General features: G+C 31.4%; 2 long non-coding RNA genes across 2 annotated transcripts; both read left to right on the top strand.

The window, feature by feature from the left end:
- The first annotated feature begins 660 nt into the window (after positions 1 to 660).
- Positions 661 to 1,564, top strand: LOC143194098 (uncharacterized). Its single transcript, XR_013005184.1, has 4 exons — positions 661 to 801; positions 859 to 1,073; positions 1,139 to 1,263; positions 1,314 to 1,564. It is a non-coding gene; the product is annotated as an uncharacterized LOC143194098 (long non-coding RNA).
- Positions 1,565 to 14,198: 12,634 nt separating this feature from the next.
- Positions 14,199 to 15,518, top strand: LOC143193592 (uncharacterized). Its single transcript, XR_013005063.1, has 3 exons — positions 14,199 to 14,697; positions 14,753 to 15,230; positions 15,292 to 15,518. It is a non-coding gene; the product is annotated as an uncharacterized LOC143193592 (long non-coding RNA).
- The last annotated feature ends 816 nt before the right edge of the window (positions 15,519 to 16,334 follow it).

Genomic DNA, 16,334 nt, shown 5'->3' with positions numbered 1-16,334 from the left:
GGTGAATGACGGTTAAATTCACTTGGAAGATGTTCACCACAAAAAGAAAAACGGGTTCAGCCGTTTCATGAAAATTAATACTGATAGTTAAATATATTGGTTGGTGGTAATACCGTGTTCTTACCGGGATTTTAGTCGTGGGGTTTATTTATCGGTTTTTTATTGTATATTTTATAGAGTCCTAAAATGTTTTAATTATTGTTAAAATTAAGCTAACTGATATATGAATAATATACATGGCTCTTAAATGGTAATAAAGTTTTTTACGTATTTTTAATGATAGTAAAACTATTGAAAAAGAAACACGGGTATGTTATTGATTTTTCAAAATCAAATCGTCGTGTCTCCACTTATTTTATGTTAACAATATTGGAATTAAGATGTTAAGGAGATGTCTTAGGAGTTTTTTCTTACGATAGTGCATAAATCGTAGATTCATGAATTCACGCTTAAAACACGATATACCTGTTAATACATTGAATTGCAATATGAGAAACAGCTCCAATGAAAATCAAAGACAATTTGAATTTCCATATCAAATTGTATTTTATCATTTATTATAGCAATATAGCATATTAACACTAATAAGCTATTTTTTTATTATAGCATACATTCTTTAACACATCTCTCTGGATTTGGCACATGCATACTATCCTTCATAGAAAACCATGGAAAAGAATAAACTCTATTACCTACCTTTCCTCATGACGGTACATTCTTTTAGATCTGTACAGTCGATCAAGTCAAAACAACAAAAAAATCTAGAATATTTAGATTTTCTGTTCCACGAACAATTCCATAGTAATACTAATCAAACTTTTGTATGATTCTTGGTGGTTTAACATACATTTGTTCTAGGATCAAACCAAACAGTATCAATTTTATTTATAGTGGGAATGTTAGCTGCCAAATTTATAACACATCATTTTCGACGACATTGAATGGGTATCAACATATGCCAAAATTTAATGATAACAAGAACAGAGAAGAAAATATTTTCTGCTGTGTTGGAAGTAGTCAAGTAATTAATGAGCGTTGTCCAGCGAAATTAGTAACAAAAATTGTAGTAACCGGTAAAAATTAGACATTTATTTTAAACACAACATATTTTAGTAATGATTTAAATTGTATTTTATAGGTAAGATGAGCTAGAATTTCTTGAGAAGTAAACCTGGATCAAATAAACAAAATATAAAACTATCAACAATACCCTATTGATCTAATGACATGGAAAATACAATGCATTATTATATAAGAGTATAGGTAAATAAATTAATGTTTTGTAAAAATATAATGACATCCATTCATTTTAGGCTAGTAAATATACAATATGTTAATCGAAATCTCGAGGTAGCCAATTCATTAATAGGGTGAACCAAGAATAGGAGCAAAAATTGCATTAGCGATTATAGCCGATCATATTTGAAGTTTTTTATGAAAATTTCACTGCTTTTATATATTGTAGGGGCTTTTTCGTTTGGTTTTAACCATCCTGATGGATTTGATTTAAATGGTTTTGGTATTTTTTATGTTAATGTTTATTTATATGGTTCTTGGAGTTCATTCTAATTGTTCAAATATGTAAATTCATTTAAATATGGTGTTTTTATAAAAATGTATGTAGAGATTATTTTTATTATTTCATTTTATTCAATAATTTTTTAAATAAAATGTGTTATTTCAAAGAAATTTCAATGTTTATTTCCCTCCCTATATATAGTTTCAACATTAAATCAATTATTTATCAAATTTGTTTATATTTATTTATAAAAAATAATTTATATATATATAAAAGTAGTAAGTAAATGAAGCTGTATATACGCATGCGCCAAACTTTATTAATAATTAATTATTCTCTATTTCAAAATTAAATGGAGCTCGGTAAACGCATGCGCCAGATTCGGAGATATTTGTTGAATAATGTAAACTGTTTATTATATGTTAATTTGCTACGGTTTTAAAATTACAAAATACTTATTCTACAATTGGCACTTTGGGCTTAATATTTATGTTATGTCACTCTTTTTAATGGGCGCTGAGTTTTACTTCATCGAACTAGATCAAATATCTTTTCTTTCTTTATTCTTCTTATTAAGCCTCCATTTATATCTTTGCGAGTAGTCTAAAAACACGTGAAACTTATAACTGGCTTTTAAAGTGCAATAGAGACGGTTGTTGCTTAATGTTGTTAATCGAACCATAACGATGCCACCGAAGTGGATGGAAAACCACACTTCCAGAAGAAATTACCAAAAATATTAAACAATAATGAAAATGAACTAAACCGAGTGTTAACTGAAGTTACTTCTTTAGATTGTGAAATCTATCAAACCCTAGTTCTAAAATTACGAAGGATATCGAAGCTTCTTTCTAAACCAAGGACGGTAATAATACCTTGAATCTTTTTTATCTAATCTCTAACTTAACAAATAATAATATTTACATTTTTATATTTAAGGACTCAACAGTGATATAAGAGCAACGTAATTAAATATTTTAAGACTTCATTTTTGATAAATATATCATAGAATTTTACGAAAAAACACATTTACATTGTCGGATAACCACAACAAAATCAAGTTGGTTAATATCTGTTCGAATATCCGATCACTTATCAGCCCCAAGGCGGTACATTTGATATATTCAAATGCGTAGTCATATTGGTTACTTTAAGCCTTCCAAATATGTATACATTCTTTATACTGTATCGGCCAAAACCACTAGTTGGCGAAAATAACGTTATCAAACAACTACCACAACTAAAGATAAACAAATCACTGAGCAATTTCATGCATATTTACAGCGGAATTCCGATAATTACAATTATCAGTAGTTAAAACCAGCAAATAAAAGTCCACTTAATACATTTAAAGCCGATCACCGTATCGTCATTTCCCAGTCTGCTACCTCTCAATTATCATATCGTCAGGTCGGCGTTAACCAAAATTTACACAGCGCATCGTTCACACCTAATTTGATCGTGTTCAATGAGGCTTGACTCAAAACTCTTTTGGCACACGCATCCAACCATGAGACACACCCTCAATGTCTCCGCACGCGTTGATATATATGTGTAATCTTTTGTATCGGATCCTTTTTTGACGACATAGCATTTGCATCGTAACAAGGCGGAATTTACACTTATTACTATTTGTTAGGTGACGTACGTTTCTTTAGAATATACAACAAGAAAAAATGATTGATGTGTTTCGAATATATATGTATGGATAATATTCAGTTTCTGTAATATATTATTCGAATATAATATACTACAATTGTAATACAATATCCTAATTTATTATAACAGGTCAATTGAAAAATCCCCGCCCTACCATAGTAAAACACATTTTTCAGGAAAAATTAGTTTCTTTTATTCAACATAATTCCTTTCATGGGTGACACACTGATTATAGCGACCATCCAACTTTTCGATACCATTTTTGTAGTACAATTTGTCCTTTGCTTCAAAATAGGTCTCAGTTTCGTCGATCCCCTTTCCATTCGACGAACATTTCTTCCCAGCGAGCATTCTTTTGAGATCTGAGTACAAGAAATAGTCGCTGGCGGCCAGATCTGGAGAATACGGTGGATGAGGAAGCAATTCGAAGCCCAATTCATGGATTTTTGCCATAATTTTCAGTGACCTGTGACAAGGTGCATTGTCTTTGTGAAGCAGCACTTTCTTTCTTTTCAAATGCGGCCGTTTTTTGGCGATTTCGTCCTTCAAACGGTCCAATAATGCTATGTAATAGTCGCTGTTGATAGTCGTTCCTTTTTCAAGGTAGCCGATGAAAAATTATTCCATCCGCATACTCGACTGTTGCGTATTTCCACGCTTTGGAGCGGATTCATTGTGTGCACTCCACTCGGATGACTCTCGATTGGACTTCAGAGTGAAATCATGGAGCCATGTTTCATTCATTGTCACATATCGACGCAATAACTCGGTTTTATTACGCTTGATCATCTTCAAACACTACTCCGAAACATCAACTCGTCGTTGTTTTTGGTTAAAATTGAGCTCGCCCAGCACCCACTTTGCACAGAGCTTTCTCATACCCAAATATTGGTGAATGATATGATGTACACGTTAGTTTATATCTTTAGAGTGCCTACTATTTGATTCAATTTTAAATTTACGTTCATTCAAATTTATTTTGTGGATTTTTTAATTCTTTCGTCGATAACAACCTCCTTTGGGCGTCCACTGCGATCACCGCTTTCGGTGCTTATTTCACCACACTTAAGTCCTCATATTTGCATCCTATAGGACCAAGTTGACTTCATGATTGACTGATAGACCAACTTCTTTGAGTTTAAGTCATGCTGAGGGTATCTTCCGATCAGTATAGTTGCTTGACTTTCAGTCTAATCTGCTGAGCTTTTTTCTATCATGGTTTTCCAAATTAACCTATCATCGAGTTGTATGCCGGTGTATTGAACAGATTCTGCTTGAGCAATTGGGTATCCGTCAAATAGTCTAATTAGGTTCTATGATTTTACCGCAATGCAAAATTAACATAGACAGATTTATGGCTTTTAAGATGTATTTTCCAATCTCTAGTCTAATAGAAGGTCTTATTAACTCCTACTTGCACTTTTTCCACAGCTCTAGGCAGAGATATATCTTTTGCCGTGATAACTGTGTCGTTGGCAGCTGGTCTAAGTAGGGTTTCTTTTGTCGTTGGGGTATCAGCAGTGTAGAGCGGATACAGGAGTGATCCCAAGACACTACCCTGTGGAACTCAAGCCGAAATAAGTTTAAGTGATAAGAAAAACCCTTCAAGCGAGATTCTAAATTTTATTTCGAAAAGATATGCTTCATACAGTCAGTAATGTAATTACAGACGGTAATGACGACTCTAATGTCAAACCAGGTAGAAGGCTTGCGAAACGTTCAGGAGTATTGCAAGACAGTATTTAATTTTCTAGAATAACTATTCAATAATCGCTATTACTCTAGTATTTCTAGAAATAGTTTAATACGATTTAAGAGCACTATCTCAAATAATTTTGATATAGCTATTAGGAATAGGCCTGTAAGATCCAACTTGTTCTGTCGGTTTGTCAGGTTTTTTAAGCAGAATTATTCGAGAAACCTTAAGACATTCTGAAACAAGGTTCAGTTTCAAACAGCCATTAGAGATCCAAGTCTGGTGCTTTCTTAGAGTTCATACCAGTTTATATAAGTTTGGTGACTCTTTTTGGGGTGACCAAATGATTTTCCGACTATTCGCCCTATGGAATATACTACTTTTATGTATATATGTGTCAACTGTTTTCTTTGTTGCATGCCCAATTTCCACCTATGCTTCTTATAGGTGGATATTTCTTTAGTTAGTGGAACAGTTTTATTTGCGAAGGACCAAAGCTTGATAAGAAGCGAGAGATGTATGTAATTATATTTAATTTTAATGACACCAGCCTCTTGGGTTTTGTTGTGACTAAACTTGTTATGTTTCGATTCACCGTAGGCTTCAGAATAGTACATCTTCATTTCCTAGCCTGGTTACTGGCGTGACTGTGGATTTCACATTCTTGCCTATGTACAATAAATGTTGCATAGATAAATGTGTAGGTATAATGTTAATTTCGAACCAGAGACTATCGCAGCCGTAACTTGACCATTGCGCTCAACCCGTCGGCACTCTTTCGTTACGTGTTACTATATTTATCATTATTATTATTTTGCTGGTGTAAACGATTACTGTGGATTTTGACTAACTCTTTATCATTATTCTTAATTATTAAGGCATTAAGGTTATTCTCCATTAATCATATGAGTTGATTATAAGCTTTGAGGTCTTAGAAGCTATTATTTTGACATAATTGACAAAAAGAATTTCCGGCTAAGTTGGCGCAGTGGTCAAGGCGACAGGGCAGTCCTCCTACTGTTGCGATAATTGAGAGTTCGATTACTGCTGGTGCAGTGATGTATTTTATGTTTGTGGTTGTAAATGTCTTTAGGCAACAGTGTAAAATCCGACATGGAATAACCGTCGCAGTTACACCTATAACCAGACTGGGTAAGACCGGATGTCTTCTGGGATAGCCTGTAAGTTGGTCACTGGTCAGTCAGTAGGCTTAATATCGAGAACCTTAGCTCGGAGCCCGCGTTAAATGTAGATACAGTCCAGATATCCCACGTTGGTAAAAAAGGGACTTTAAATTTATTTAAAAAAATATATATAATTAGGTTGGTCACTTAAGTAGAATAACAGTAACGAATTGTTATGAGCAAGGCGAAACGGTAAATATACAAGCTGAAATATGACAAATTCCTTTCGCAATGTCGAAATAAACACAAGCGATGGAAAATATTCCGACATAATTATAATTCTAATAACAATAAGTTATTTTAACAGTAAAATTATTATACCGAAATCACTGGAAATTAATTCATAAACTTTACATTTATCTCTCAGTATATTAATTCTTGGTATATATTTTGACCGTTAATTTTTTATTATTCGTTATTATAACTGAAATAATAGCTATCAGTCACACAACTAATTGTTATGTAAACCCACAGTATCTCAATAATAGCCAACGCTAATATCATATTAATATATTCAATAATATGCAATATTGATTTCATTATGTTAATATTCCGATGTTTATCTCGATACAGAAGTTTATGTTTGTCTCGTCTTTTGCATCTCTACTTCTACATCGAATTTTGACATAAATATATACCATTAGCAATTTGATGTGAGATTATTTTATTGTCTTTCGCCACGTGATCGTTATGAATACGACTCGAAACAATTTCGAGGAAATGTAAATTATGGTAAAGGCGTTACAATTCGGCCAGATGTTTTTAGTCTGTGCTTTAAACGATAGACTCACAAATGCTTAGTTAAAATGATTGGCAGGTATATTAACTCGTCACCGGACCATAATTATCGCCTTATCCACCTCCAGTCATTTGTTTTCAAACAATGTTAAAATGGTAAGGATGATGAATGCAACAGGCACCGAGTGGTATTGAATGTTTTTAGAAATTGTCTTTTAAATTATTAGCATTTTTTCCTTGTATGCGATTGTATTAAATTAAGAAATATTTTGATTCTACTTATTAAAACAGAATAAGCATATCTGAATACACATTAGGTCTTCGTAGATTTAATATGACAATTTCATGCTCTTTCTTGCACTATTTTTCTAAAAATAGTAACAATTAACATTTTATACATTATCAAGCATATTTATACATATATATTTTGTATCTAATTATTTATTAAGTGTTTTTACTGCGAGATTTATTTTGTTATACTGTATATAATAGTTTAAAAATTAATATAATAGTTTGTCGTAAGTTATTCTCAACTTAGCCTAACATCAAAGAGATTGGATTATCAGTCAATTTTTAAGCGAATTTGTACCCATGAGGTTTAAATATGGGGTTGCAATAAAACATCAAAACAACTGGTAATCCAACTCTGCCAAAACAAAGTTCTACGATTATTTACCAATGCTACGTAACCGAAAAACTGCATGGTAACAACGAAATCAAGTGAATTTACGAAGGTTTCGAAGATTTCGCCTTAAAACATAAAATAAGGTTACTAAATCGTAGCAAAGCGAACTAATATAGCTACTGAGTAACACGTAAATTAGAAGATTGAGTCAAACCAAATCATATAAACTAGTTAGAAGATTGAACCAAACCAAATCACATAAACTATTTAGTGTAACGTGTTACCTTTATGATCTTCCTCGGCACTCGCCTTGCTCATATATTCATTCAAGTACAACAGAACAGTAGTAATAAATTGATTTGTAAATGAACATTTTCCTAAGTATATGTAATGTAACATGTAATAATTAAACAAAAGGCTCTAGAAGTATTTGCATGTCGTAAGTGATTAGTCGTTTTAAAACGTTATATGTTAAGTTAAAAGACGACGAAATCCAGTAATGTTATATTGAATGAATTGCCTGATAAGAGCCATATCAAATACATCAAAAACTATCCAAATTATGGACAGTTGACTTACTAGGTAAACTCCTTAATAATCAAGTACCTATATACAATAATTAAGAATAAAGAAATAAGGAAGTTGTTCTTCGAAAAGGTAAATTGAACTGACAGTATACAAGGTGTATTGGAGATGTTTAGACACTCCTACGATAAAAAGGTAAATGATTTTTGCATTAATAATTAAAGAGTGAGTGATTTTGAATTTATTATCGTTATCATTCATAATTAATGGAATACCTACTATAAGAACTGGAAACATAGAAATTAATTGGTTAAGACTGGCAAGCCATCAACATCAGTTTAAAATTTAGTATGTTTATTTGATACGATTAGAAGAACGAACCATGATCTTCTATAAGATCTAAAAAAAATCTTAAATGTTTATAATTCTATATATTAGAGAAAAATTGTTAGAAATACTCAAGAAAACATGCCAAAGTTATGTTTAATACGACAACGCTTATTCAGATGCCTTAAAATCGGCCATAATAATTTTGTAGTGACTTAAATGGGATGAAAAAAAGTTCAACACACTTGCTTATTTTTCAGATATTACTTCGCCCGACTAGTATTGGTAGTTTCGACAAATGGCTTCACTGGCAATGATCACTCAGGGTCATTTCTTATAAGATTGGAAAAAAAACAATCGATTTATGGATTACGTTTTAAAAAAATAGCTAGCAATGATCAATAGTTTTTCATCCACATTTTAAAGTTTACAGATATATGTTCAATGCACTTCATATTATTTACTGGGGCGTGATTTGCATAGCAGATCATGTGTGTGTTATTCATAACAGCATATATAAATACATTTTCTCTTGTTGGAACAGGAATTTCAAAAAATAGACCAAAGAGGATACAATATTGGTCATATTGGAAATATTGCTTCAGATGACCTTATCTAAGAGTCCATCTAAAATACCTCGAAGAATACAGTAAGTCAATTCTACGTGAATAACGAATATTTCTTGATTTTATTTTATATTTATCACAAAGAAGGACTGCGAATCACTACGAAAGTTCATGATGTAAGGAGAAGGATTCCAGTACAAGTACATCTCCTTATTAGTAATATAACAGATTATAGCTCCGAAGTGATGACCACCAAAAGGTGCTGGATTGTAAGACTGCGTTGTTTCCTTCTAAATGACATACGGCGTGTTGCAAACGATGTAACGTTAGCGTTGCTTTATATATTTTAAAATGTTATTATAAGATTAACGTATTAAGATTTTGGGTTACTTTGGGTTATTCCTGTATTGTTGGATATATTACAGAATTATGAAAAGTTTAGGTAAAAAAATATTAAGAGCAGTATGATCATGCAAAGTTACATTTTAAATGACTTGCACAAAGAACACATTAATGTGTCCCCTTTATCGGAAGGTGTGGAAGAAAAACCCGCCATATGTGAAAATTTCATTCAAACATAGCCTAACAAAGTTACAGTATAATAAGATTCACAGAATCACAAGGTATGTACATGTTCACAAGCAGCTTTTCATTTGATTTGATGATTGGTGAACACAGTACACCGAAAAATTGTTCTTGGTTAGGAACTAATAGCAATTGATGTGATTTTGGAGACAGTAATCATTATACTAGGAGTAATTCTAAAGGTTATTAAGATTTTTCTATTTATTTTAGTGATATTAACTTTAGATTCATTTCAGGTTGATTTAGTAAATGCATTTTTTAACAAAGCACTAACCGAATATTGCCGGTAATAAATACATTATTTTGTAATCCAAAAGTTAAAATGAAAGTTCCAAAGATTATTAATAATTATAAAATATCTTTATAGAATACTAAATCCTCATTTGTTGGTATTATTTCCCACGCGGGACGTAAGACAATGTAGAAAATAATAGATTATTGAATGCTATAGAAAGATAATTAAAGAAGAGCTACTTGCAAGAGATTCCACATTTACATAAAATACCTAGAATGATACTTTGAAGTAAATATATCTACTATTAGGAAAAAAGAAATACAGTTACTGTCTTAAAGATCAAACAGTAGAATAAGTAAATAATGAGCAAAACAAATTTGGTGTATTGTCAGTCTGGTGTAGTTATCGTTTTTTATATATATTTTAAGTGGGAAATATAGATAGAAGTTAAACTTTATCCATACATTAAGTTGTGAAAATATAAAGCACTTAAAATGAAACTGAATACATAATTTGCATAGAAAGAACACATAGGACCTATATAATGTATGAATTATTAATAGTAGTTTGGTAAATATGTTAAGCCGCTGATAAATAATAAGATGTTTAATGATTGATTCAATAAAATAAGTAACTATTATTCTTTAATTTATTACCTTTATTCTTTATTATTTTATCGTTATTATTTCAGTGACTTACTTTAGGATTGAGAAGTTAATATTTAATTTAGATGTAAAAAATAAATTACATAATCGTGCAGTAATATCGATACTGACGTCAAATATGAATTTCAAAATAGATTCATTCAAATATTCTCTGTTTCAATATAGTAAAATGTATTATTTCATTAATTATATAGGTTTATAACATTAAAGTAAATAAAGATGGTCTTAGCTATGATGATCTTAATTATAATGTTTAGTAATCTAGTAGTTTCAACTTATGTATACTTTGTTAGTTATTGAAACTGAATGGAAATTAGATTTAATTAAATGCCATATGAAAAAGGTTAGTCAGAGTCTAACTCTTAACTTAACTCTTTTAAATTTATTATTTCAATTAATGTTTCATATAAAATATATTTGTGGATTTATATTGAAAGTACTGCGAAAACATGTTTAATAACGTATCATTTTTATATTAGTCAGCTTATTGTGAGAGAAGCATGATTAACTTTATAAATTGTGGTCGAACTTTTACCACAGGACAATCACTAGGTTGTTTGATCGGTGAATATATTTTGAAATAACTTGTCTTATATAAAGGTGTTGTTTCCTTCAGAATCTAGAGTTAGATAGATTAAAAACATGAGAGAGGAAGTCTGAGTACTAAATTACCATTTTCCTAGTCAAATTAACTTTGATGTTATACATGTACGGCCATTCTGTTCGACACTTGTTTTCGGTTTTATGAATAAACATTAGAAACTTTGCGTAGCGATTTTATCTGCCCGAGATTTATCGGGGAACCGGAAAAAACAGGCTTAGAACTTTTAACAAATCGCAAATTAAAACGCTAAAACATTTGAATACAAGTTTGTAAGTTTAATGTCGTTTTTTTTGCCGGGTAATTTGCAATCAAGACGTTACTCGGTGCATAGGTCTCATAACATTGTATCGTGGTGCAGTTAAATATACATGATTATGTATGATTGATCCAACCTTTGTTTCTGAAACGCACTTTTTTTTCATAAAAATGGCACGATAGTATTCCTATTTGAATCGATTGTCTTTTTTTTTAATATCGAATAATTATGGTGGATTTTATTAACTGAATCAATGTTAGGCCTTGAAAACGAATTAGGTATCAGGTTTGGTAAGGTATAAAAAGGAAAGTTCGAATTCATTCATTCCATCTATTTATTTTGATATTAAGTGTTTAGTAAGAAGTTTTATTATCTATAAAGTGAAATATGAGTATTAAGAAAATTATTTACGATATTATTAAGTTTATATAGTAGTGAGAAAATACCAAACAACTTATGAAGAACTAAATGCTAATTTCTAACAAAGAAATATCTAATATTAGTCTTTAGGAACCATATGGACACACATCCTCTAAAAAATGTTTGAGTAAAATAGATAGTATTGGAACTGTTTCAACTATTTAAAAAAATTACTAAAATAAATTATTCTTTAATATCCGAAAGAGAATTTTAAGCTCATGTATTTTATTTTTGGTGTATTACATAAAAGGTGTATTAGATTCAGTGTTTATGGGTTCTAAACCTTTTTTTGTTCCAGAATGACCAGCTAGACTTAAATGGTCTTTTGCTGATGTCGCTTTAGGTTCGGGATAGTGGAGTGTTTTGCGGGCGGCAGAGACTCTGGGTTACGACTGGGATGGTCGTAGTTGGTTATCTACCGCGGTTTGTGAATGGGTAGGGATTTAATCAAGATGTTGTCGTGTTTTAAGACGCCTAGGGAGAACCTTACATTGGGCATGCTCGTGAAACTTTTCACGAACGGAATGCCTGATTCGGGCATTGAGTAACGCCCGGACTTTTTTGGACTGGAACATTTGAAGTAGTGCAAGTTGTGTCTTCGAGACGTACCTGCACCACACCTGTGCTCCGAAAAGGTAGACTGGACGGATTAGCAGTTTGTACAGAGTCGCTTTCTGGGGGATTAGGAATTTATGGGTTCTAGGCCGCAACTGGTGATAGTAAAAGGACCTTGACGTGGTGAGTATTGGCTAGAAATGATCAGGCGCTAACTCACTTGACAGAATTCACAGCCAAGAATTGTAGTTTACAAGATTTATGGTTAGGAAGTAATTTTTTGGTTAATTTTAAGTTTTCAAAAGTTTTATGAGCTAATACAATTATTTATTAATTAATAGAGAAAACTAGCAACAGACATTGCGAAAATAAGTATATCCGTTAAGAATATTTGTAGGTGTGGTAAGGATGTACGAGGAGGGAATGCTGTGATTAAATAGCAATACAAGGAAGAACTTAATAGTTTTGGAAGAATTTTGTTTACTTGTTACACACAAATTTTAGGGTAAAAAAATCTTCCTTCGTATTAAACGTGCCAAATTTCACACCTTGCTCTCGTTTCGTTAAGTCAAATAAGATATAGATTAGAATAATTCACTGAATGATATGTCGGAATTTGTAGGTTTGAAAGCGTTTTGTAATATTGCAGTAGTAAGGCGAATATATTGTTTCGCCGAATAGAAGACTAGGTACAACAAATAGTTGTCTATGTGATTTAAATAACATTTTTATATTACTATGCATTTTATATTTTAAAAATACTATCAAAATGTTAAAATCTTCCTGTGATATAGCGTTGGTAGATTGATGGTCTTATTCTGAATAATTTTTTATATATTATATGACGAATATATAGTTCTCGTCATCATCAAATAACGCGTTAGAACTAAAAATATGCCAATAAAATTTCGAAACTGTAAGACATTCGAGTCAGCTCTTGAGAGTTGACCTTCATTTCCTCCACGATTATGTATATCAACGTGAAATAAGTGAATCTACGTAGTAAAACCCCAGTGAAATAAGCATAGAAATTGTTGTTTTACCGTAGACAACCGCTAGGCCAATCACTTTAAAATTCTACCGTTGTCGCGCGGAAATTTATTCAAAACGCTAATAAACTACCGAAACATAAAAGCTAAATGCACCGATGTAATATATAAAATACAAAAGTGGTCGGCTCTTTTTTTATATACCGTTTCCGTGTCCAATTTATATTTAAAGAGCCATCAAAAATATTTGGGGATTATAAAGCGCACAGGAAAAAAGAAAATATGGGAAGTCGTAAATATTATCGAAATAGGTGATAAAAGGTTGCTGTCATACGTAAAGCGAATCGATTTACATTAAACCATTGTTTGGAAATGACGTTTTCTTTGCGATAGTTACTTTTAGTTATCGGTGACTTTTTTGACCTCGTTCTACCTAAAACCGAAAAATACACGCGTCCTATGTAACTATAATGTTTTTTAATATCAGAACAATACTGTCAAATATTATAATTAAAATTTATCTGTAACAATTATTTTAATGTTGAATTATACTGTGAGTAATATTTGCTGTTTGAACACAATTAATCGCAAATGAAAATTATGTGACTATAAGTAACTTGATTATAGACATCTATTGTTGAATATGCGAAACATGAAAGTTAGCAACTATTTATTCCGTAAGGTGTGTTAATACAACAATGAAATAAAAATAATTCATATAATTCGTATATATTATATAATATATGCAATTGAAACAACGATACGTTTTGTTAGCGCTGCTCTACTAAAATTGACTTCATTGTTTAGAAAAGAATAAATGTTAACTTAGCGCCTTCTTAAACTATAGCCTATTCAAAGTTCTTTTTAGTAATGCGTAATGGATATTTTCTATATAATTCTGAGTTTTAGTTCACTTTGGCTTTGACATACAAAAAAATTCTAATCTAATTAAAATAATTGAACAAAAATGTTATTAAATATAATTTATTTTAACATTACGGTACATCTAAAAATTACGGTCAATTATACAGTCACAATAGGAATATAGGTTGGAGTTATAACCTCTTATCACTATTGCTTTCAAGAATTTTTCATACATCTGACAACCGGTTTCCGTCTGGTTGTCAGATGTACGCTAAATTATTCAAAATATTAGTTATAATTACTACAGGTTATAAACCGGAAAACATTATTTTAGCCCTTTGATTATTTTGATAGTTTAAGTCGCTGCGAAATATATCATATTACTTTGTTTGAAAATACCGAAAACAATACCCATTCAGAGTCACAAATTGATTGCGGCTTTAGTAGGTTATTTGGAAAAGAAACCAGATAAAGGAGGCTCCCTTTTGCTGGTAAATTCCGTTAGAGAGATAATTATTGATTATATTAAATAATATAGATACTGTGAATAACATCGCTTACAAAATGAAGAATAATACGTTAGATTCACCCAAGAAAACTCGTCCACATGCAAAGTGGGTGATGAATCTTGACCACCTTGATATTGGCTTTATTCGAGATCAAATATACGAAATGTATAAGAACAGTAAGTACACAAACTATTTTATCAATATAATCATAACTTAATAAAATTGTTTTAGGGAAAATTGTCTGTCTGAAAAGTATACATAAAAGAATTAGAGACATGCAGCGTTTTGAGGGATGTAAGACATCCTTTCATACGCTCTCACAGGGCATAGGGTTTAAATGGTGTAAAGATAACCCTCGGAGAGGTTTAATTAGCATTTTAATAGGCATAATATAATACCGAGGAAGATAAACTATTTTAATTTGTGTATCTTGATGAAACTTGGATATTTCAAAATGGTTCATTTGTAGCACTCTTGGCAAAACAGTAACAAAAAAAGTGTAAAGACAACAAAAATTTATAGAAAAACGTAAAAGTTACAATAGCATTCGATTAAGTTTTGTTGGTCATTATATTTATTAATAATTAATTACAGATATATTGCTGGTCGAGAAGGATATTTCATCAAAGGCTGTTTGGATATGTGGAAGGAAGCATTGTTAACCATAACACCTTCGGTTTGGATGGACTCGATAAGACATATAGAGGAAGTAATTGATAAAAGATGGAATTATGAACATGTTTTAATCAGATTAGAAATTAACTGTTTAGTGACTGCATTGGACAATGAGTGGGAAAGTGGAAATGACCGAAGGGAACTTTCAGGATATGTGATAATGCTGGAAATTCCTGAGACAGAGTGATGAGTGTGAAAACAAAAGAAGGCGTGAGTGAAACATGAAGGCATGCACATAATTAATTAAATATAACTGTAGAAAATGGTATTGTAGGGCGTGAAAGATTTGTGTGCACTGATGTGATTGCAATTGTTCAAAATTAAACATTTTTTTTTTTTTTTTTTTTTTTATGATTATATACATTGTTACTAGTCGTTGCCGACTAACCTACAATTTGTCCTTATAATAGCTTAAATCTAGGTATATATCTAATAGGACTCATCAGTCCTACATAGTATCTAACATAATAATAATTGTTTTAACACTTTGAGTTTTTTCTAATGCACCTCACTGCACTACACTACAACACACTACACAAGTTCAAATGGTTTGGTCCTTTTGAGTCTGCGTCCGGTTTTGGTGTTGTCCAAGAGTTGTAATACTTCGAAATTAACATGAGAGTGAAGTCTCTCCTCATGTCTCTTTGCAATTCTTTTAATTTCTTGATTGACAGTCGGTATCTGAAGATCTCGATGTAAATAAATGGTCCGGTAATATCTGGGTGCACCTACGATGCTTCTTAGGACTTTGTTCTGGAAAACTTGTATTAGATTTATGTTGCTTTTTGCGGAACATCCCCATAATTGTATTCCGTATGTCCATATAGGTTTTAATATTTGTTTATATAGAAGTAATTTATTATGTATAGTTAATTGAGATTTTCTTCCAATTAGCCAATACATTTTTCTATATTTTAACTCAAGTTCTTTTCTTTTCTTTTTGACATGTTCCTTCCACCGTAGTTTTGCATCAAGTGTCATTCCGAGATACTTAGCATTATTGCTGTATGGTATGACAGTGTGGTTTATGGTCAATGGTGTAAGCGCGGCCTGTTTATAGGTGAATTGAACATGCACAGATTTGTTTTGGTTAATTTGTATTTTCCAGATTTGGGTCCATTTATTTATAGCGTCAGTA

This window comes from Rhynchophorus ferrugineus, unplaced genomic scaffold (genome assembly GCF_030347505.1).
Source record: "Rhynchophorus ferrugineus isolate W39M unplaced genomic scaffold, kcgeb_rfMv2 rfM3, whole genome shotgun sequence".
Taxonomy (NCBI): domain Eukaryota; kingdom Metazoa; phylum Arthropoda; class Insecta; order Coleoptera; family Curculionidae; genus Rhynchophorus; species Rhynchophorus ferrugineus.
Note: the sequence above shows the minus strand (reverse complement) of the source record. Positions and strands in the feature narration are given on the sequence as shown.